The 23,280-nt window shown below is 38.8% G+C and overlaps 1 long non-coding RNA gene across 1 annotated transcript; it reads right to left on the bottom strand.

Moving 5' to 3' along the window:
• Nucleotides 1–6,748: 6,748 nt before the first annotated feature.
• Nucleotides 6,749–14,220, bottom strand: LOC102026040. Its single transcript, XR_261789.2, has 2 exons — nt 13,859–14,220; nt 6,749–6,926 (listed from the first exon to the last, which is right to left on the bottom strand). It is a non-coding gene; the product is annotated as an uncharacterized LOC102026040 (long non-coding RNA).
• Between the last annotated feature and the right edge of the window lie 9,060 nt (nt 14,221–23,280).

The following is a 23,280-nucleotide window of genomic DNA, read 5'->3' as shown; positions in this document are numbered from 1 at the left end:
CGAAAGCATAGGAAGCAGGTTCTCACATATATGAAAGGAAGGAAAGAGATATTTCAAGTTTTCTTCCTGTCATCTCTTACCTGAGAAACAACCTGAAAGAAAAAGTGGTGGAATGTTCCTTGTCCCTGTCCCCCCTATGTTTTGTCTGTTACTTGCGACTCATCCACTTAACGTAAACATAACTCTTCTTGCTGCTGTCAAATTAGGAAAAACTATTTAGCCTATGAGGAAATCGCCAGCCCTTTGAACTTCTACCTTGATGAGTGAAAATTTGATGGGAGAATGAACCAGAAGGATTGAGTACATGTTTTAGGACCCACTGCATTTTGTTATCCACGCAGTTGATCGCCGGAGCAGGATCATGCCAATCAGCACGACCCTTGCAAAGTATCCCAAATCAGGGAAGTTGGCTACTTAGCATTCTCTCCTGCAACTTCCAGCTCACAACACGGTTCAAGTCTTTCATCGCTTGTCGTGCTTTTGAAAGTAACGTCAACCATATGAATTTCCTTTCTCATCCTGGGATGCACATTTACTGTATATATGCAGCATACATTGTGGTATTTTGTTTTGGACTTCAATGTTAATTAGTTTTTCTTACCAAGGACCCACTGTTGTTGAAACAGATGTTAGGGAGCTCAATAATAGCTCTCAGCTGCCAAAGGCAAAATATGAAACTGCACAGACTGTGCAGAACAAATGACTGTAATAAAGGGATGATAGAGTCCAAATAATAGGGCAGATTGACATTGCTTAGATACAGCAATTTAAATGTGAGCATAGACTTCATGCATCTAGCATCGCCCTTCTGTGCTCTCCCCCATCTCTGAGTAATTAAACTGAAGGATAGGTACAGCGTGGAGCTCCAAGCCCGTTCCTTCCCCAAGCACCCACACTAATACAGGGTGCGTGTTCAAGAGCTACAGTGCAGCTAACTGACAAACTGAGCCCGGAAGACGCTCACACACATGCAACCCATGTGCAAAATTAAGCAAAAATAGCCCCGTGTAACCTGCTAACATGTTTTGGAACATGAGCCAAGTATTTTTCAAATCAGTAAACTTCAAATATAAACACAGCATAGGTTCACCAGAGTGGTATGGCTGTAAATGTTGTAACACCCGCCTTTTCAGGAGCAGGGGAAGTCATGATTTGTCTTATTTGCCAGTTTGCACTGTGTAGATAATCCCACCATGATCAATTTCAAGGTTCCAAGATGACATCACTGAAGCAGTGCCAGGAAGGGCTGCACACCAGCCCATCACCCAGTATTCCCACAGCAGACCGAGAAGCATCAAGAGCACCGATGTGAAGAAACATAGAGAAATAACTAGTAGGTGATGAGCTTGGGGTGTTTATTGTCTTATTTTTAATACAACTAATTTCGCTGTAACTTTATATAATTGTTGATAGTGACTGTGCTTATCAAGCAGCTCTCATGATTCCTGAAAATTTGATAATTGACATTCACAGCTCATTGGAGCTGGCCCCAGCACACCGCCGGACCCCCATGACCATGTGAATAGTCGTTTGAGACTTCTCTGACTGTGCCCCTTCAACCAGCAGCGTTGGCATCACCTGAGTTTTTGAGCCCCTTCCCTCCCTTTTCAAATCATAATCCACATTTAGCAAGGTCCTCAGGTATTCTTAGGCTCACTGGAGTTTGAGAAGCACCAAAGTCACAAACAACTTGAATGGGTACTACATTAGAGAAATGTAAACATATGTATCCTCAATTTTTAAGTGCTAGTATCAGATGGATTTTTAAAGAAAAATTCCAGTAATGATGATTTTCAAGGCAGCCGAAAAACATTGCTGCAAAATACGTAATGCCCTGAGATTTTTGTTTGCATTCTGGATTAAACAAATTAGGACATTCCTATAGTTTGGGAGGCAGAGGTTCTTCAAGCCTCTTAAGTTCAAATTCGAGCCTTTTGTCAAATTTATCAGTAGAACTTACCTGAATAATGGTGTAACCTCTCTGTACCTCAGGTTCTCATCTATAAAATAGTGTGATATTAGTAGTGGTGTAATTATAAGAAAAAATGAGATTACAGTGCTCACCCCAGCATTTTAGAGACTACATAAATGCTCAAAAGACTCTAGAAATTATTTATATTTCCTACAAGGAAATAATGTCAAGCCTTTCTCTCCATATCAACCCTAAAATGTGTTCAAAAAATAATAAATCTATGGTTTTCTTGGTGAGCCTCCTAATAATTCTGATTTTGATCAGAAACTTTTGTACTGTTCTGATTCCCTAATATTCATAAATGAGCATAGCAATTACAATTATTTCTAAAATATGTCCAAATTTCATAATGATATAGTCCAATTTCAAAAATCATCTAGGGTACTTCTGGGAAAGGATCTTGCATTCATTTTGTTTGTTTGTTTGTTTGTTTGTTTGTTTGGTTTTGGTTCTTGAGGTTTTGTTTTATTGTTTTTTCAAAGACCCAAAGAAGATGAAATCTCTTCCACCCACTTTTGTCTCATCTGTCTGTGCTGCTTTGAACTTTGTGACTGAAAGAGCATTCAAAATGACAAAGAGAAAACAGAAAAAATTCTGGATTTAGTGATGACCCTGAGCTCCTGAATTACCAAACCAGGACTACTTGGAGCAGATCTTCCTAGGGACTTTTGTTATTCAACATAGTAAATAGTAGGGGGGAACCGTTTAAACTGGATAGGGTTAGTGCTCTGTTGTTCACCCAGCTATATCTACATCTATACAGAGTGAACTCTTTCTTTTCCTGGTCCTGAACTCACTTTGCAGCCCAGGCTGGCCTTGAACTCACAACGATCCTCCTGCCTCAAGCTCCCGAGTGCTGGGATTACAGGAGTGCACCACCACACGTGGCCTAATGTCTCTTTTTTGTTCTCCCTCTTTTTCTTAAACTCACAGTAAATATCACCATTTGTAGACAACAAACACTATTTGTATATATAATATGCTCATATGCATGGCATGACTGGAGCCAAATGTCCCCAGAAAATTGTTGACAGTCAAGTGGGCATTCAATTTCATATTCTATGCTTTAAGTAGATTTTCTCCTAGTTACCCTAGGGGAGACATCAACTGTGTAATACAGTAAAATCAACATAAATTTTAAAAACCTCAAGAAAAAATAAATTTATTAAACTCAAGAAGAAATAAATCTATTATGCTATTTAGCATTATGAAGCAAAACAAAACCTGTTTATATATATATATATATATATATGTATATATATATATATATATATTTTTTTTTTTTTTTTTTTTGGTTTTTCTCCGGTACCGGGAACCAAACTCACGACCTTGCGCTTGCCAAGCAGGCACTTTGCCGCTGAGCTAAATCCCCAGCCCCTGTTAATATATTTTTTAACATTTGCAATATTCAACCAATACTGTTGGTAAGTCTAGATTTTTTTCCCCCGGAAGTATGTAACCATGGAAAAATTTCTTCAACAATAGTTTATAAAAGTAAGTTAGATCACTGTAGTTCTAACCAGTAAAAAAGAAAGCTCCAGGGATTGTGATAGAGGACCTAGATGCAAGGATCATGAAGAACCCAAGAAACCAAACTGGTGACACTGAGAAAATCCAGAGACTGTTAACAAAAAGGGAGCCATTGGCAGACAGGCAAAAGAAGAAAATGCAGCAGGGCATGGTGGCACACACCTGTAATCCCAGTAGTGTCGTGTCGGGAGGCTGAGGCAGGAGGATCACTCTGAGCTCAAGGCTAGCCTGGGCTACCTGATGACTTCAAGGCCAGCCTGCACTACAAAATGAGACTCTGTGTCAAAAATAAAAAACAAAACAAGAAAAGGAAGAACAAGAGGAAGAGGAGGAGGAGGAGAAACAGAAGGAGAAGGAAGTAGAAAATACAGACAAGAGAAAGACTAAGAAGAGTGGTTTCTCCTCCTACCCTCCAGGCTTCTAGATCAGTTTCCCATGGTCAGTAATAGCAAGAACCCAGCTGGCACCAGTTCCCGGAAGGCACAGCCTACAAGAATCAAGGTCATGAGCCAACGGATCTGAAGACCACAGACGCACGATCTTCAAGGACTTCAGGAAACATTTCCAATTCCTGTAAGAGGTCTTCATCCACTCAGTTTAGTAATAATTTTTCCTCAGTCCCATTGAAAATACTACAGAGGAAAATGTGGGCAGAAGATATTTTTTCTACTTCAGTAGATTTCCAATCAGAATATTTAAGAATTAATTTGTTCACCTTAAAGAAAAGAGAGCTTATTCTAACTCCAGTTAGCAAATAAGATTCTCTGAAGATAAGGGTTTTTTTATTCCCCATTTTTCTTTCTTTTAGAGGGAGCTGTCTGGTGCAACACTTGAGCCAAAAGGGACAGATTCCAGTCTCACTCTTGGTTTCAGATTTTGAGAAGAAAAATTCCGTTTTAATTAAAACTGAAATCTCACAATGAGGTGAGAAGAGCACTTTCTCACTGGATTCTTTGGAAGGTCATCTTTTTCTAAGTTATGTAACTAGGAAATGAAACGGATCATCAAGAAAATTTCTTCAGCCTTTTTCATTGCCCATCAAGGAAATGTTTAGCTCATATATCAATTCACTTTTCTTCCTTTTTACTTTTCGTATGAATGATTTTTATCTACCAAACAAGATGACCCAGGGCACTATGAAATGACTTGTAAGTTGATACTAGAAAGTAGGAAAAAGAAGGAATTTTAAACAAGATGACTACAGGAGATTGAATACAAATTTGCACAGGTTGCATACTTTTTACTTTACATAGAAGATCAACAATGTGTATGTTACAGTAAAAAAAAAAAACAGAGCATGTATTTAGTGAGTGTTTGGAAACACCGTGAGAATATTCAAGTTTATAAAGCGCTTGGTCGGTTGCCTTAGATGGGTACCACTGCTTCGTGAGATGGGTTGATGAAACACCTTCATTGCTGTCAGAACTCAGTACAACAGTTCTCACTGAGCAAGAAACACTACAAAAGTATTGTTTGGCAAAAATTTAGAGTCACATTTTATATTGGTATAAATTATGCCTACGGGTCTGCATATGTGTAGAACACATACTAACTCCAAAATTTTGTATGGCTTTACTGTGAGAAGACACTCAGATCTGAGATATTGAAATATTTGAATGTACATGAGAATATTCATATATGGATGGCTCCCAGCAAGAATGAGAGAAGGAATAATAAACAGGCCTCCCAGAACACCCTGAGCATGCTATAATTATCTATTTACATGCCTGTTTCCTCTACTAAACTTTAACTTCCTTCAAATTAGGAGTTGTACCTTTTAATCTCTATCCATAGTGCTAGCATACTTGAAGACATATTGGGAATTTTAATCATGATTTTAAATAAGGGAATGATAAAATAGTGATATGTTCACTTATATTAGAATCAATCATAGATACAGTTGGAAAGGAGTAATGTCATACAATCTAATCCTCAGATTTGGGCTGAAACTCTGGCTTTTAAGGATAGCATCTCCTTTATTCTACTTGTTTAGGGAACTCCCAACATGAATGACACTTACCATGCTAATGTGCCCCTTATGGAAACATACAAAATTTGATTTTCCTTTGCCCAATACAATAATTAAATATATTTATTGAGGCAAAGTCTTAGATTTCTTATCTTGGTTTATGAATCAGTAAGATTTGTGACTTGTAATAAAATATTTGAAGCCACTTGGTAAATCATAATAATTGGCCAGCGCAGACCATTGCCATTTAGAATTTATGAAAAAAAAAAAAACTTTTAAATTGGTGCAACATGGACAAATTAATACTGCCATACATTTTTATTTATATGAAATTAAGACAAACTGTTTAAATTGTAGTTTTAAACACTACTTTTCTATCTTCTTTGATTTTTAATTCTGTAAATATTGTCATATTAAATTTCTTGAAGCAGAAATACATTACACATGCTATGAAGAATTTCTGAATAGCACAGTGCAACACACAGTGGGGTGGCTATTAGATGCTTCAACGTCCATTTGCTATTGGTATTTGGCTATTTCAACGACACACTTGTCCTAATCTATATAAAATAAGTTTTCTTCCTAATTTGGTTTTGTGACCTCCTCTCTCTAGTATAATTTTCCTCACCAGTTTTTAAAATTGCTAAACCAATAGTCATAAGAAATAAATAGACTAGTCCCTATATGAGAGTTTTCATTGCCACATCGTACATACAGAGTGTATGGATGATCCATCCCAATCGCCCTGCAAGGGAAATGACCTCACTTCCAGCACCTACAGGAGTCTCTGGCCTGGGTCCCAGGACAGCCTAATTAGATCCAGGTAATTGCATGGATGAGCGTGTTAGCCAAGGGCAACAGAGTCACACGCCTGCCGACGGCATTTGAAGTGGCCTAGACTGAAGAAGAAGAAGAAAAAAAGGAGGAAGAGGAGGAGGAGGACGACGAAGAGCAGGAGGAGGAGTCGTTCAGATTGCTTCTCTCAAGTGGCACCATAAAAGGATGGGTCAGGACAGCTCATTTTTATATAAGTGAAAGTAATAGTAGAGCAGAAAAAGCAGAGAAGAGAGGAAAAGAAAGGGGCTTCCCAGCAGGGGCAGAGATGCTCCCGAACAGAGACCGTAAACCCCCAGGAAGCCTGAAGTTACCGGTCTCAGCATCGCTCCTTTCCTTGCCACTACATTCAGTTTTACCCAGTGTGTCCTTCCAACAGTTTCCCAAAAGCGAATAGCTTGCTTGTCTGGTAGTAAACACGGGACATCAGAAAAACAAACAAAGCGTTTACATACAATTTTTATTTCTTAAAAAGCCACTGTAATACCAATAATGTTGTGCTGACTAGAGAACTTGACTTTTCCTGAGATGTACACTGGCATTCACATATGGCTTTTCACAGCTGGTATGTGTATAGCCTGCATTTTTTCTGACTTGAATGTCATGAACGCATTTCCATACCTGTAAATATAACATTGTGGGGTTAGTTCTGATGGTTCATTATATTCCATTGTATCCACATACCACGATGTCTATCAGAAATGCCTTCATGGCAGACATTTATATAGTTTCAAATTTTACTTCATAATAAATAAGTCTGCAATAACTCTACTCAGGCATTCTACATATTTTTACATGTATTTTTATTTAATTGTTTTCTTAAACTTTCTGAAATGTAAAACTCTTAGGAAAATGGTACACTTTTTATATTTATTTATTTTTATATTTTCACAAAAGTGTAAACATTGTACATTTAAATTTTTGAGTCAATTATAATGTTAGTAGTTTACATCACAAGATGTTCATTCTCTCAGGCCATTACTAACAAAAAAGCATTGGTCTTTTCCTATTAGAGGTGAAAAAAATGCTATCTTATCCTATTGTAATTTGTTTTACCTTGATAATTAATAATGTCTTTGAGTATTTGTATTTATTCTCTTATGACATACTTGTTCATAAATTTTGCCCACTTTGCTACAAGAATGTTGATTATTTTCTTATTGATTTAAAGTTTTTTATGTTAAGATTAACAGAAAGGATTAATAGTTTGTCTAGCACATGCATTGTGTATATTTTGTTGGTATATTTGCCTTTTAAATTGCTTCAATTATCTTTTGTAATCAAAAGTTTAAAATGTTTTATGATTCCTGGTCTTTTTGTGGTTTTACCAAATATATACACCTTCATTTGCTTTTAGGGCGTTTATGGATTCACTTTTTACATTTATATGTTTAAATTATCTGAAATGTATCTTGATATGACTGAACTAAAGATCCAATTTAATTTTTGCTGCAATTTATAGTTAGGCCAGCACCATTTATTGAATAATATATTGGTTTTCCTCTGGCTGATTCAAAATGCTATGTTTATCATGTACTAATTTCCATGATGTATTTGGAATGACTGTAGCACTATAGTAAAGCAGTTTGTCCTTAGAATTAGAAAGACTTATGTTCATTCAGATCAATAGCGTACCTTTGGGTGAGTTACTAAATCAGCTTGTCTGAACCTTTGTTTCTTTATGTGAAATCTAGAGATAACAACACCTTATAGGACCACGCAAGGACTAAGTGATAAAATGTATGCAGAGCACTCACCTCTGTATCTAGAATTATGGAAATTTCAGTAAAATTCATTACTAGCTACACTTGGACTTACTGCTTGATTTTCTTTTTGTATGTATCAACTTGTCTGTTCTTGTGCCTATAACTCGCTCTTAATGATTATCTTTACAATATAGTTTCATATCTACTGGTGACAATATCTTACATTAATCTTTTCCTAGAATTATCCTGAAGTTATCATATAATTAATTTTTTAGAAAACTCTACTCCTTTCAAGTACTGTGAATGGTCTAATTAAAATAACAGATACTCTCTTTGAGCTTCAGTTTAAACATACACAAACTGGGTATAATATATATTTCTAGATCTTATTGTGAAGACGGGATGCAAATACAAATAAGTTGTATAGTGGAATATCTGAAGCAGAGATGTTAAAGAATTAGCAACATGATGATGATGGTGATCTTTGATTTATTATTTATCATAATATTCAGGTAAATTATTACCACACTACTTTCATGTTTTATTAAAAAATGGAAAGCAGAATCCTAGACTGATAATGATTAGTGTGCAAACATAAGTTCCAACAGTAAACTTAACAGGACAAAAGATTCCACAGTGCACACTGCTAGAGACACGGGTTTAGTACCACAATTGTTAGGATACATTGCTGGAGAAGGAAGAAAAGGAAGAGGAGAACATGGGCATCTCAACTCCTATTACTCCACTAGAGTCCAAGGAAAACAAATATTTCATGCCAAAACTGCATATATCTAGGTGGCATATTATTACCTTTACCCAAATATATGCATGTAAGGACACAAACGGAGTGGAGCGAATTTGCTACACGTATGACACTATGTCTAAGAGGTAAAAGTAAGTATATACTCTTTTTAAGTATGCTGCTCAACACCAAATTAGAAGTGTGTTGAGAAAAGTAATCAACAAATCACTCTCTAAAGGTTATAAAATCTCTGGAAAATACTAAAAATGATTGGGTTTCTCTTCATTCATTCATTCATTCATCCATCCATTCACTTTCTAATTCATTCAATAACCATAAGCTCGTTACAATTCAGTAGGTCATGAGGAAAAAAATAAAATGATCTTGTTCTTTTTCTCTAACCTCTGAAAAAAAGAATTTGAAAATCCTAGTCAAGATAAATAGCAAAAGTGTTGTTAATTTTAATGACTCTTCCAGGGAAAGGAATTCCTCATCCAAGCCACCCACACAAAGTACCTAAGGAAGAGTATCTTCTCACTTGGAGCGTCAATCTACTAGTTAAGAAGTAAAAACCAGAAATAAGAGCGAGGGACAAACCCTTTTGTTAGTGGTGGTGGTGGTGAAGGTGGTGGTGATGGTGGTGGTTTTCTATTTTAGCAAATGCATTGCAGCCCAATTGATGCTAGATATAAGAATTTAAACTGCCTTCAATGCACTGCATAATATGCCATGTAGGTAACTGTGAATGTTGCAAGCGGTCACCTTACTTTTCGGTTCTGAGGTTATGTTCACAAAGAGAACTGCAGTTGGTATCACGTTGCACAAGCTCCCTGAGCTCCGGAGAGAATAATGACACGAATCAATAATGCTGTCTGGGAAATGGCTTAGAATAAAATATTACAGAAGGGCACAAACATCACCCAGAGGGAGACTTCAGGGCTGATTAAATATGGCTGCCTCAGCTCTCTTCCATGCAGTGACAGATGGGGTAGGAGTGCTTACTTTGGCTTTCGCTGCATTTTACTGTACTAAGGTTACTCAGGTAGCCTGAAAACACCGCAGCGTGCGCCAGTTCTTTCAGCGTCGCTGTGCTTGGACGCCCCCTGCAGGCTAAAACTGTAAACACAAGCAAAGAATTTCCTCTTCACCCCTTTCAACACAAGGCAGAACTTAAAAGGAGTTTCAAGTCTTGATTCTTTTCAAAGCAAAAAGAAACCAATAAATGGAATAAAGCACTTACATATTGAGTTCTTTTCTCAAATTCCCGTATCCAGAGGACACAAAAAGGTAGTTCACTTTTTTGAGTTAACAAAATTTCTTAAATCGTGTACAAAGAATTAACAAAGTACTCCAAATAGAAATTAGAATTTAAAGACTACATAAATGTCAACTTTAAATCATGTTTAAGTGCATAAAAGAAAGTACACAAACCTACACTGCCAAGTGTCAATAAACTGTTCTTCGTCTATTTCCTCATGTGTGAACTACTAAGTTTTGAAAACATATCTTGCCATGCCACAAAAAACATAACATTCCCCAATTTGGCTATAAACTTATTATAGTGCTGAGCTAAAAAAGAATTAATGCCACTTATTCTACAATAAGAGGTATCTTGCCAACCCTTTTATTTTCTCTTTTCATAAAAACAAAAAAGAGAATAACCAAAACTTACTGCCTCCTTGGAAGTAAGAATTGTGGGTGGTAGAGACATAAGCTATCAGTGACTTGGACACTGGCATTTCTCTGTGTGCGAGGGCTGGTGTCCCTGGGTACCCCGTGATTGGAGACACGGGTCCAGGAACCTTGCTGCATACTCAGCTCTGTTATAAATTTGATTGAAACCATTAGCTAGAATATAATGAATTCCATGTGTCAGCCTTATTTGGCATTTTAAAAAAAGATAGGGTTTTTAGAACACATAGTTGTGATAAACCCACAACAGATAATTTATGTTTATCTCTTTTTTTAAATGGGGAGTCTTCCAAATACATATTTCAAGCAGTCCAATGAGTATTTAGATATTAACAGTTAGTAACAACTTTGCTCTATAAATTTATACTTTTGGCCAATTTTTCTAATACCGTTCTCCTTGAGAATTTCCAGTATCTTTCTGGCAGGAAAACAGATTAATTTTTTTCAGGCCACTTAAGCCAAAAAACTTTTTGTTGATACCTAGACATATTTGGAACTGTTCCTTGAATGTATCCCTTGAACCTTGTAGCAGTTGATTAGTAAGCATTTTGTGCTATCCATCTAAAGTCCCCAAACTCAGCCTTAAAAACATGTATATTTAACACTTTTATGTCCATCTTAAAGAAATTATCTTTGCTCAAAAGAAATTTTTAGCCAGTATCATATATGAAAACTGAAGGAGAATCAACTATAACTTGGAAACATCAAAGGATGATAAATCTAAAATAAAGTGGTCAGTCACGAAAGTTTCTAATTCAGATAATTAGGTAAAGATGCTAAATCACATCTTTCAACAAAAGATTTTCTCTAAAGATCCAGTCAGTTATGCTTTTCTTAAAATTTGACATACAGCAATGAAAAGAAGTACATGGTATGATCAAAAATATGGTGAATGCTTAAACTTTAAAAATTTATTTCAGCCAGGCATGGTGACTCACACCTGTAATCCCAGCACTCAGGAGGCTGAGGCAGGAGGATCATTGTGAGGTCGAGGCCAGCTTGGGATACAAAGTGAGCTCAAGGCCAGCCTGAACTTCATAGCAAGACCTTGTCTCAAAAAGATCAAAAAAATAAAAAAAAATTTAAAATAAATAAAAATTTATTTCAGTTAAAGACACACTGGCATCCATCCACCTCAAAATATTCCACCTCACATTGAACACACTTATCCTATCATACTTGCTAGTTGCTGAAGCCCTTTACAGTGTATGTTTATGGCAATTTCTCACATAAAAACATCATGGTATGTCTTCATCTACCGCATTCACCATATCTGGCACTGTGTGACTTCTGGCTCTTCCTCAAAGTCAAAATGAACATGAAAGGCAAACATCCTGAATCATTGCAAGACAGAGGCAGCCATAATAACGCAACTAAAATGACGTTCACAAAAGAGGACTTTCAGACCTGTTTCAGAAAGTGGCAAGAACAATGGGATAAGTGTGTTTGAAGTGAAAGGGAGTATTTTGTTGGGGATTAATGGCAATATTTCTTTCTCTGTAAAAATTTTCATTTTAAATATTTATGATTTTTTATTATACCTCATACAGATCTATCCCATACAATTCCCTCAATTCATTTTTTGGTAATCAGACATCCTGCAAGAAATCAGTAATTGAAAGCCAATTTTCTATTACTCTAAATGGAAAAAAAATGTGTCACATATTAACCCCCAAACCACCAATATAAGATTCCTATATATCAGTAACAAACACTAAGTTAGAATATAAAAGGCTTAAAACACCAATTGCTAATCGCTCAACAGTTAATACTGCAGTTCACACAGAGGTGTCGTGTTGGAATAAGGTAGCCTTCCTTAAAGGCGAAAGATTTATGCGATCTGAAGAGAAACCAGAGTATGGTAGCCTTCCTTAAAACCAAGCAGCTCCTACATGTAATTCTGATGGTTTTGTAGATGGAATATAACATGAGAATTTTCTTACACATAAGTTTGAGGGAGCAATTATTTTTCCTTTAAAAACATGAAATGTTGTTGTACTGAGAAGATATCCATAGTTGGTTAATAGAAACCAAAGACATTCTCTCAGAAAAACACTAAGTCGGCGAAAGACTCCCTGCAAAGTTTACCTGGCCAGCAGGACCCAGTAATATTTGGGGCCACCGCTGGAGGCGCTAATTGCTATCTTTCTGGACAGCCGCAAGCCCCAGCTGCATGACTCTATAATCACAAGAGCACACAGCCTTTGCCACCAGTATTCATTTTCTGAAGCTGTCATAACAAACTACCATAAATGCAGTGACTTAACGCAACAGAACTTCATTCTCTGACAGCTCTGGGGTCTGAAGTCTGAAGTCAAGTGTCAGCAGGGCATTTCTCTGAGGTAGAATCTGATCCATGCTTATCTCCAAGCTTCAGGTAGCTTTGAGCAGCGCTTGACATTCCTTGGCTTGTGGGCACATCCCTTCAACCTATCTCCATCTTCAGAGTTCCTTCTCCCCTCTTCTCTAATTCCTGATGTGCTCGTGTTGAACATTAACTTAATCACATCAGCAAAGACACTTTTCCCAAGGAAGCTCATTCAGAGGTTGGGTGGACATCTCTCTGACAAGGAGAGGGACACATTCACCCCACGACACCAGCCAAGCTTGATTCATCTGCTACTATGTCAGCTCTACTGGAAATCAAACTCTCCCCATTTGTGCTACTACCTCTGTCCTCATCATCATTGGCTGGCAAAGGCTGAGCTTTATTTACATCTTTACTGGAAATATCTGAGGTAACTAACTCTGCAGGATTTAAGCAACCACAGCGTACATATCTAAAACTGATCTGAATGAGTCAGGGCCCTGTGGGCCTCCCCGTGAGTGACCCTGGGGCAGCCCAGGCAGGGTCTCTCTGGAAATGTGTCAGGAATTCCTGCGGTTTTTCTGACTTCCTGTCCTCGAACTGCCTCTACCACACCCCCATCAAAGGAGCCAACTAAAAATCGTAAGTGAGAAATAGTGTACTGAAAAACAAAAACAAGGAGTGATCTCCCCAAGTAGCATGTTTGAGGGCTCTCTAGATTTTATCACAAATGACTTAGGCAAAATTAGTGTGCTTAGAATAGTTCACCAAGAAAACAACCCCACAAGCTTGACCTTGTTTTTTTTTCACATAGGAAATAAAATTAGTACATGATGTTTACAAACATGGACAGATAAAGAGTTCATTCAGTTTCATCAGCACGTATTTATTAGACACTGCATGCATATGATATGCCAACGAATATTCATAGAAGTCGCTGTGGAAGCATTTTGTTCTTATCAACTGACTTGGCCCTTCTGGGGTCTCCCCTCCCCACCCTCCTTCCCCCCACCTTTTTATTTTTTTTAAATAAAGTTTTCTTTCAAGTCCTCTACTGTTACAGTGTTTCAGCCATCAAAGTCCCCTCCTGGCCATTTTCATTTACCTTGTGACTCTGACCCTTTGTGAAGCTGAGCATTTTCGGAGAAAGCTGATCCTCCCGGTCCCCAAGGATGTTTTTCTCATTTATTCACGCAGCCCTTTGAATGGAGCAGTCCTCGCTTGGCAGCCGTTCAGCAGGCCAGGATTCAAAGAGCACACAGTCCTTTTTCTTCCCGGGGCCTTTCAAAACACGGCCCTAGGTTTGTCGAGGAGTTTTAATGGATGTCAGTCATTTAGCATGTTACATTTCATTCATGGCTGCCAGCGAGCGCGGCGAGTGGAGCGGGAATAAAGAGAATAGGCAGACAGCGCGGCGAAGGGATCGCTCTCCAAGCCCCTTGTGACGCGACGTTCTAGACGGCGCTTTGGAGCTGCCATGACTCATGAGGAGGAGTTGAAATAGAGGAGTTAATGTGCTTGTATTTAAAGCCTCGCCAAAGCCTCCCGGACAACTTCAGAGCCAAGATTTCAGGAAACCTGGGATCAGTGTGAAATGTGGGTGCCCTGGACCGAAGACAGCTGCGGTGCAGGGGGCCTGGTTTCCACCCCAGGGGGTGATGGGAGGATGGAGCCCTTGTGTGCCATCTGCACGGTCACCTCTGACAGCTGACTCTCTGTTTCCTGAACTTCAGAAATGTTTGGGGACAGTCTCTGGAGACCGCAGAGACCCGCGGCCCAGGACGGGGACAGAGAAGCTCAGTGACAGTCCCAGGGGACAGGGAGGGGGCTGAGGCTGCGGCTGGGGGATGCACACCTCTATACCTGCCAACTGGTGTGTCACAGCGGGGCTAAAATTACTGGCTGGTCAATTATCTGATTAAAGAGAACCTTTCATTTGAGGCTTTTTCCCCTTAATCCAGGCTGAAATCTAAACCTTCTAGTAAGTTACCCAAACTTTTTTTTTAACTTGGGCATAATCAACATTTAGTGGAAAAAAAATGATTAAAAAAAAAAAAAAAAGTACAGGGAGAAACACTTTGTTACTGGCTACAAGCCAAAAAATGCTGTGAGAGTTTCTTTCTTTTTCTTTTCTATATCTTTTTTTTTTCTTTGTGATAAGACATCAGAATTATGTACTTGAAACTACTGGCATCGGATTTAATCTTATTTATCTTCACACACACACAGAGCAAGTGAGAGAGAGAAAGGCAACAGGCTAATTATATTTTAAATTAGTAAAATCAGTTGATTTAATAAGGTACCAGTGTCCCCTAAAAGCGATTCATTTTTTTATCAGCTTTACAGTTGTATTGAAATCCCCTTCTGTTCTAGAGTTCGTGAATTATGCTTGTGTCGGGCAACATCAGAACTACGCTTTTATGGCCCTTGGATTCCACAGAGGCTGTTGTGGTTTGAAAATAACAGAACAATGTGCTGCCGCTTCACCAGCCAGTTAATGACCTGCCCCACAGTTAAAGGCCCCAAACCACACAGGGCACCCTGAGCGGAGGCAGCCCGGCCAAGGCTGCTGGCAGCAACCTCGCAAAGACAGGAAAAGCATTCCACATTTCTGTATTCGACGCATACTAAGTCCACTGCTTGAAGTTTTACTAATAATTTCTCCACAGTGTATGCTGTCCTGTTTGCTTTAATGAAACAATGGGAGAGCGTAGGGAGAGAAAGGAGAGAGAAAGAGAGGACAAATTTACAGAATGTGCAAGCAGCACTACATAAGAAAAAGCCGAAGTGCCAAACCTACCCCAAGAACCTTCTGAGTCTCTAAATGAAAACTGGAAGCTTTCAAGAGTAGAAAAGAATCCTGGGCTGGGAGTGCAGCTCAGTGGAAAATGGAAAATGGGGAGAAGGTATGGGAGAAAGAGGAAAGAAGAAAGGGAGGAAAAGGAGGAGGAGGAAGTAGAGGAGAAAGAAAAGAAAGAAGGGTGGGGAAGAGCAAAGCAGGAAGCAAGGAAGAGAAGGCTGACACCACTTTTGCAGCTCTTCAATTCATGATCCGTGTACAGACAGCAGTGTGAGTGAACGACGTACACTAAAGAATATAATATTTACTAACTGACATACAACAATCTTCAGAACATTGTATAAAGGTGAATGCTGACAGCTGTCATTTTTAATGTTCTTTCCATACAACATCTCTCTTCTACCTCTCCCGAGAAATGACACACACCTCTGCAACATGGCAACTGCCATCAAGACAAAAACCACTCATGTGTGCACTGCACTCTGCCTCCAGCGTACTTGGTACAGGAAGTATATGGAAATAGTATGGTAGAGTCCACCTCGGATGTGCAAGGAGTTCCGCTTCACCACACTTTTCTGCCATTGAGCCACTCTGTGGATGAAGAGCTTTCATTGTTACAAAAGCATTTTTTTGTAGAAGCCTAAATTCATCACTCTATTCCCTCCCCAGTTCTTCTTAGTTCTATAGCTATGTAGAAATATCTATTCCCTTCCTCTGTAGAGCAGCCTTTGAAATTCCTGACAAAACTTGTCATTCTCCGGGCAGGACGAACACATTCCCCCAGTTCTCCCTTGCATGGTTTTGGACCCTGCACCATCCCTCCCTTGAACATGTGATCTCAAATGCCCTCTTAAGATGTTGTGCCCAGGACTCAGCGGAGCACATCCCCAGCGACCAGCTGTGAATGCAGTTAGTGATTCCTTTGATGCGGACACCCTATTTCAACTAATAGAGTCTAAGTCTGAGATGTTTATCAGCCGATTCACACGCTTGGGTTACATCAACGTGAATTAACACCAAAAGTATTTTTTTCCTTCACTACCAAATCAGATATTCGCCACTTATTACACACACACAGATTGATTATTTGAACCTCAATATCAGGTTTTACACATTTATCATTTTGAATTTCAACTTATTTGTTTCAACTACTCTCTAGAGCATGAATTATGTTAATGAATGATTTCTCCCACTCATTAGATAATATTCCTAATTTTGTATTGCCTGCAGTTTTGATATTTTTTTCATCCAAGACATTAAACAAAAGAGAAAAAAAGTGCCTTTATACAGACTTCAGTGAAATACGTGACACATACCAACCAGTCAATAAACATTGCAGATTAATGTCACCAAAACCCTACAGATTTGTTCCTCTTGTTTAGCATCAATTCCTTCTCTCAGGAAAACAACTCAGAAAAAACCTGTCAAATAAAAACCAAGAAATATCATAAAGGAAAGAGAGGCAAAAAGGTGAAAATAAAGGTGCATCCAAGGTGAAGTACATCCCACTGGTAGAATGTTTGCCTAGTACAGGCCCTGGGTTCAGTCCCCAGCACACCAAAAAAGGAAAGTATCCAATTCATTTGCCCTCACAAGACATCAATATACCCATGTCCAGCAGCTGGGTGACCGTCAGAAAGCTGCCCAGCTCTTGCCCTCGAAGTTCACTCTGGGACGTGCACCTGTCTGGTGCTCATCTCCATCTTTAATAAACAAAAACAATAACTAATATATTTACAGTGTATGAGGGTTTGCATTTTATTTAAATGAACAATATTCCCCGGATGTCCAAGTCAGTATACAGTGGTCAGGAATGACTATGACAAGGATTAGCCATCTGTGCTTTAGGAAAATAACTATTACACCATGGTGTGATAGCACACTACAGAAAGTTTCTTGCCCACTACAGCTGCACCTATGAGCACCTTGAAGCAAATGCCCTGCAGTGAAATATTTGAAAAGCTTACCATTGTACATTTTGAAGTATGTTTAAAGTATTATCAAAACAACTGAAAAGCTCCTGGTATCTGGTTACTACTATAATTGTTCCATTTCTTTGTTCCTTCCATATACCTGCATTAATTTTGTACTTGCAAGGTACGTAAGTAGTCTTTCTAGTGTGTGCTTCTGGGGTGTGTTAGATGGTTCTAACTGAACGAGGCTTTTGTAGAGTAGCATGCTATATATTCTATCTTCCCTCACTGCCCAGCCGTGTTGTGCAAAAAGGCAAAGACAGTAACTTCTCAGGAAAATAGAATTTATAATATAGAAGGAATACAGAGTTATAAATGTTAGATCTCCTCAAAAATCATATATTATGTGACTTTTTAAATATATTATTAATATATTATTAATTAAAATTAATCAGAGTCCAAGGAAGAGATTGGGACATACAGTCTAAAATTAAAGGTATTGTTTACCTTTCTACCAATATTTTCTATTTCTTTATAATGCATTAAGGTACTAATTTTCTGCTCTTATCTATATTTCCTATAAGAAAAAACAAAATTCTTATGTAATATCAAATGTGTCAGCATGGTTCCCTAATTAACTTATTGGAAAAGCCTACACACATCAACTTCTCAGGTATGAGAATAGGGTGGAGAGGGCTTCTCTTCGCAGCAGGACACACCTGATGCACCTGTCATGGTGGAGCCTCCCACTTCTCCAATGGCCTGAAGCAACCTGGGTCCCGTCCTGCATGCACCTCTCCATTTCACTGGTGACCACACTTCCAAGATCCAGAGGGGGATGACGAGCTACCATCTTGTTCACCGACCTGAGAGTGCTACCATTAGCAAGGTATGAATGGGAACAAAGGGCGAGCTGGAGCCCTTGCTGGTCCAGGCCTTCGTTCCGCCACAGCCTCCTTCCAGTCCCTTCACTGCATGGCTCCTGCCTTCAGTGAATAAAGGAGTGTGTGTGTGTGTGTGTGTGTGTGTGTGTGTGTGTGTGTAAGAGAGAGAGATTCCGGTTATTGAGTCCTTGATGTCAACAGACATCAGCTGCTTTTAACACCTGCTCACAAAAGAAAGCTAGAGGAAGTTCTTCCAAGTAAAGACACTGGACCAAAAGGAGCAGCTTTAGGCAGTATCATTTCCCTATCACTTTGGTTTTCTCAAGCTCTTTGTGGGAAAAGAGAGCGAGGTCTTGCTAGCTCCACTTCTGCTGCGAATCTCCTTCCGCCCTATTGGTAAACGATTTTTCTTATTCTCCTATTATTATTTTATATATTTAAATATGTCCTGATAAATTAATTTCTTACACTTTCCTTCGTGAAATGGATCTGATTTGTTCATGACTTGATTTTTACTTAGTAATTCCTGTGTACTGAAACCTGTCACTCCAGAATTTGAAATTCTTTCCTATTACTCTTATAAACATTTCACATTTACTTCTCTTACTTTATTCATTTGAATGTTTTATTTTTATTTAATGAAAACAATCCACCCACCCCCAAATATAGAACAAGCAGACAACTTTCTTGAGAGTTTATAGGAGACAGAAATGTTTTATTACTGACAACAATTCTATAACATAGTTACTATAGTTATCATCACAATACACAATATAGTGCTTCAGAAGGTGGAAATCATCTTTCCAAGATCATCTGGCTAAAATATATGAAGCTAGGAGATGAAGTACAAGTCTGCTCAGTGTAACTGGGGGAAGTGGTTGGGATTCCCTGGTAAGCCTCCTTCCCTCACACCAGCTAGTGTGGCTCCCCGGGGAATCTGTGTAACCCAGCCCTCCTCGGTATATGACTAGTGCATAGAGAAGCCCACCCAGCCAGGTGTGGTGGCGCACGCCTGTAATCCCAGCACAAGGAAGGCTGAGGCAGGAGGATTGTTGTGAGTTCAAGACCAGCCTGGGCTACAAAGGCCAGCCTGAACTGCATGGTGGGACCCTGTCTCAAAAAGACAAAAAAAGGATGGGGAATATAGCTCAGTAGCATAAGCGCTTGCCTAGAAAGCCTGAGGTCATGAATTCAATTCCCGGTGCCAAAAAAAAAAAAAGACAAAAAAAAGAAAGACCAAAAGAAGCCCACCCATCCATTAAGGACCCAGTGGTCACGCCCCATAAAAGACGTGCCCGTGCCTTCACTGACACACTTGTGGTGTGTGTGACCATGTGTGTGTGTACACATACTTCTTTTTATATTACTCAAGTATCTTGGCAATGATGATTATTTACATTAAAAAGCACAAACATAGGTGGAAAAGATCTTTATCTCTATTACTAGAAGAAAAAAATTATCCATACTGTTTTAAACTAAGTGTAATATACATTGCAATGTCAAACCCACCTTCTGTTCTTTTCTTTTCTTTGGAGGTGGGCAAGGTTTCATACAAGGCTGTGCAATTGTCTTGTACCATTTTTGCCACATTCCCTTTTTCTTAATAAACTGGGTTTTGCAATTAAAGGCCTAAAGGATAAACGTTATAGGCTATAGGACTATGTGCTTGTGTGTGTGTGTGTATGTGTGTGTGGTAGCAGTAGTAGGTGTAGTTATAGTCGTACTAATAAGGATTGAACCTAGGGCTGTCCTGCTGACTATATACCTAGACCTTTTTATTTTATTTTGGGATGTTCTCCTAGGTCACTAAATTGCCCAGGCTGGCCTCATTCTTGTGATCCTCCTGCCTCAGCCTCCCCAGGTCAGGGATCACAGGCATGCACTTCCTTGCCTAACTGCATTAGGTTTTTTTCTAACATGCATTCCATCAGACCATTTTAAAATTTATTCCACTGCACCACTACACTTCTCTGGATTATTAGGTATGTGAAGTGTGAACTACTGCTCTGGTGATTGTAGGGAGAATTTAAGCAAATAAGTAAATAAATAAAACCTAAACTGTATTCTACAGAAGACCTACATTATAATAATGCTCAGTTGTACACTGATTTAATCTAGACCTGAAGAACAGCAAAATACCTAATGTTCTATTTGCACAGTCAGTTTTTAATAAGAAAAAAAAGCAAATATGTACTGTATAGTATAAAAATCTAAGACAATGTTAACATAATATTAGCAAAATATGATTAGTACAGTGACAGGGCAAAGCTGCTACTTAAAAGAATCAGTTCTATGGACGCTATTGGATCTTATGCTGGTTGTCATCAGACGGTATCTGTAAATGGCAAGAAAATATTATCTGGCTATATAATGCAGTGTTGCTACAGGTCTGCTTCTTGCTAAGTCACGTTCAATAGGCCTGGCAAGCATTTAACCGCATCTCTTTGATCAAAAGGAAACAGGCCCAAGTAGATTGTCCCAGAAAACATAGATAACAAATGGCTGATCCAGACCCAAACCTAGATTCCAACACCAGTGTTCCTTCTCAGGCACCAGGCATGTGTAAAACTCCAGCACACATATTTTAAACAGGATGCGCAATTTGGAAAACTGACTTTGAATTATAACCTTGTGCCATCGGTATTTACTTTTGTATCTTTCTCTGCCCTGAGGGTTCTCTCTTTTGGATCGTCGTTATCTGATTTTTCTAAACACTCTTGTTTGTCTTTCATTTGCTCTCCATAATTGCTTTTCGTTTTTAGGCCTCATTTCCACTTTTATTTTTATCCTGAGTTTATTGTTTTGTTTTTTTTTTTTTTCCAAAATCCCAAGAAGAACACTGTTTTGGCGTATGAAGGTACCAACTATATGACTTTACTTTCAAGAACTTGTATGCAGCTTATAGTTCCAGGTACTTATAGTTATCTTTAAAATTGACCTACCTGTTCTAAATTTTATACAGTTATCTAAGTCCTTTCATCCCTTTTTAAGTGTCTGTTTTAAAATCTGCATTTTAGGCTAGCTGAAAAACATGGGATGCGCGTGGTTAGGATAAAGAGCAAGACTCTAACGTAGTCAGTATGATTCAGGGGATAAGTAGAATTTCCGATTGTTGTATCAGTTTTAAACCAAACCATGCATGGCCCAATTCAGGAAGCTTGATTCTTCCAACGTGTTTGAACTATTCTCTGGCAGCAACTTAGATGCTTTGAGAACCCAACAAAGACTGACAGAATTTGTGGCCTTACAGTAGCCCATATCCTCCAAGTTTCTGCGAAACAAGCAGGCACTTTGGAGCCACAGGATTTGTACACTAGTTATATTTTACTAACCCTAATAATGGTATTATTAACGTGCTCAGATTACCAGTATTTCAGATGCTGATCATTTTACCTATTTTAGAATTAGGCACAATGGAGGATCTTGAAAGATAGAAGCATAAGTTAGAGTTCTATCACCACCACATATTCATCTTAAATCCTTGGGACTTTATTTACCTTCTGGAGCCCCACCTGAGGCACTGCAGAGCTGTTATGATAAATAAAATGATGTATGCAAGGTGCCTGGCACAGGATAGGGCTCTAGCAGGTGATGTGAAGAGGGGGAGAGGGAAGGAGGAGGAGGGGGAGGAGAGAGAGGGGGAGGAAGAGGAAGAGGAGGAAGAGGAAGAGGAAGAGGAGGAGGAAGATACTGAGATGGCTGACCACAGAAGAAGGTGAAGGAAGAGAAATCAAAAATGTTTGAGTAAATCTTCCTAGCGGATCTAATTGATGCAAAATAATTATAGCCTACAATGTTAAAGGGTAACGGAAGCTTAGAAACCAGTTTGATGATTCAAAAAATAAGGAATAATTCACCCTTAACCTAAGACCCACAAAAATGAGTCTGACAAACCTATACATGTTTATATTTGCCTTTATTAAATAACTTGGAAAAGCAGTTTTACAGAAGCTTGCAGAGGAGCATTAAGTTAAAAACCTTTTCCCCAAAGCTCACTTTGCAGTATGTAATTAAGAGATCATAAAATCTTTTCAAAAATTGAAGTTATTTGTAAATGAAAATGAAGCATAGTCCCCAAAGATAGAATATGCTTCAAAAGGAGTTTCTGCAAAATGATTTGTAATGTCTGGATCTATAGTAACATTTTAATATGTTCCAGGATTTTAAACAGTAGAGCTTCCAGGGGAAAGGCAGGCCCCTGCTACGATATCTATATACACTATGTGCTCTAGCCAGAGATGCTGATAGTCAGAGACAAATTTTGAAATTGTTTGTTTCATTTGTTTCCCTTACTAAAGACTGACTTTCAAACTAAGCTACATTCCCAGCCTTTTTATTTTCTGAGACAGGGTCTCACTGAATTGCCAAGTTGCCCAAACAGGGTTAGCACTTGAGATTCTCCTGCCTCAGCCTCCTAGAGTTCTGTAATTACAGACAGGTGTGATCATGCCCAGCTCCAGAGACAACTTTACGATAAATAAAGCAAGCAGGCCAGCTAATGCTTGTGGAAGAGCCAACTGGTAGATTTTTACAGCAAAGCTTTTTCAGGTTTTAGTGGTCAATACAAAGTTCTCAAATGTTACCACAGGTCCCCTGTTTCATTTTGTTTAACTACAAGTCACTCATAGCCTGACAGCAGCCAGCAGTCTCTGTGTGTGCCGATGCCTCCCTGGCTAGAAACACCTCAAGAGATGGGTTCTGCAGCGCAGCAGTCATGGCTGTGGGGCACATTCTTCTGTCTCAACAGACAGCAGAGTGGTTCTCAGTGGTGAGGCCGAAGGACCAGTGGGTGACCGTCCTGTTTGCCGAGCCTAATGCTGGTATGCCTATTACTGTAGTTTGGGTTTTATTTTAAAGTTATAAAATAACTATTCAAGTCATGCAACAAAGTCCTAAAAACATTTCCATGTGGACTGCAGTAAGAGCAACA

This window comes from Chinchilla lanigera, unplaced genomic scaffold, assembly GCF_000276665.1.
Source record: "Chinchilla lanigera isolate Chin_1 unplaced genomic scaffold, ChiLan1.0 scaffold00035, whole genome shotgun sequence".
Lineage (NCBI taxonomy): Eukaryota > Metazoa > Chordata > Mammalia > Rodentia > Chinchillidae > Chinchilla > Chinchilla lanigera.
Note: the sequence above shows the minus strand (reverse complement) of the source record. Positions and strands in the feature narration are given on the sequence as shown.